The sequence below is a fragment of the Morone saxatilis genome, unplaced genomic scaffold (genome assembly GCF_004916995.1).
Source record: "Morone saxatilis isolate NCDOM2014 unplaced genomic scaffold, NCSU_SB_2.0 Contig18, whole genome shotgun sequence".
Classification (NCBI taxonomy): Eukaryota; Metazoa; Chordata; class Actinopteri; family Moronidae; genus Morone; species Morone saxatilis.
Genome location: NW_023339740.1, coordinates 2,899,473 through 2,900,999, shown reverse-complemented (window position 1 = coordinate 2,900,999; position 1,527 = coordinate 2,899,473).

Sequence of the window (1,527 nt, the reverse complement as noted above, 5' to 3'; positions counted from 1 at the left end):
GGGGTCCTCTGCTAGACTTGCAGATTTTTTCACAGATTATCTGTCTCATGTACTCATGTACATGTACATATACATATACAGTAAAACTTCGGTTAAAAGCAGGGACCCGATTAGAAGCAGGTCTCCTTTACTAGCCTGGTGTTGCTGCATATTTTGACGAATAAAAGCAGGTCTCAGAGACCTGGTCTGGATTTAATAAATATTCTATGGATGTATAAAACCTTTTAAAGCTGCTTAGATTACCTACACAAATATAAGTGTTTAAACGTTTGTCAATATGGACATGGTACACATCATTAGATCATTTAGATTCTCCACAATGCAATCCTTCAGTTCATTTTTCAGAAACCACAAGCACCAAAGGATCAGATGATCAAATCAGTGATTGTTAATTGATTGACTAATTTTTGACAAAATTTGATACAGGTTATAATCATACTGTTTTAAATAAACAATCTGATAGTATTTCCCGTCTTTGCTGAGCTAGAGTTATGTGCAAAAGGAAAAGGAAAGGCCTGTCCCATTTAGAGGCCTTGAGTTCAGTGACTGAAGAAAATAAAAGCCTGGGCTATTCATTGAAGTTTTACAGTAGTTACACTCATGTAGTTTACTTACAGCTGACCAATACATTTAATCAAAACATTGATATAGATCACTGCTAATAACAGATAGCTTACCATGGAGTTAACAGCAGGTCTTCACTCTCACTTTCCTCCCAGTCACTCTGGAAAACACAACAGCATAAACAAGATTCTGGTGGAGACAGAAAATGTTTAATTTCAGATAAAACTTTCTTCAAGCTGAACTTTTAATGTGTTGCTGTCTGTCTAATAAACTATATAGCAGCAAGGGAATATGAAGGAGGATATGTAAAACTTGACTATTATTATCCAATCACTTTTCCCAATTCCCAGGCTGGGAAAAGGTTCATTATTATAGAAATCAAACAGACAGTGTGAATATGAATTCAGACAGTTGATCAAGGCTACCAGTCCTTGCTACCAACAGCAAAGACGAAGCATAATTTCACTGAATGTCTCCAACGGTCATCCTTTCACATGCTGTGGATATTTACAGCAAGCTTTGCGTTATTAATTCATCAAACATTCACCTTCAAGAGTGATATTTCAATCATCATCAATAATGGTTGAGTTATTGCATGTATAAACAGTTCATAAAGTGAAATTGAAAAGTAACAAAGAAGGTAAATTATGGAACAGAAAACACCAAAATAAATTGAGTACACAAAAGAAATTAATTCATTTAGAAAATACATTTAATTGTCATATTATTAAATATGTTTGAACTGCAAAAGAAATATAATGCACACTCAGAAAACAAAAAAGGAAATGATTTTTAATTTCCATGATACTATAATTGCTTTTCAAAATCATGTTCTCTTTTTCAGCCTTCTTTTCATTTAAATTTCTAATAAAGTAACCGCAAATTCATTTAGTGTCAGAAATATGTGTGTTTGCACTTATCTGGCCCCAGGGCTTCAATCCTGCAGTGTGACCAGCCTGTGCA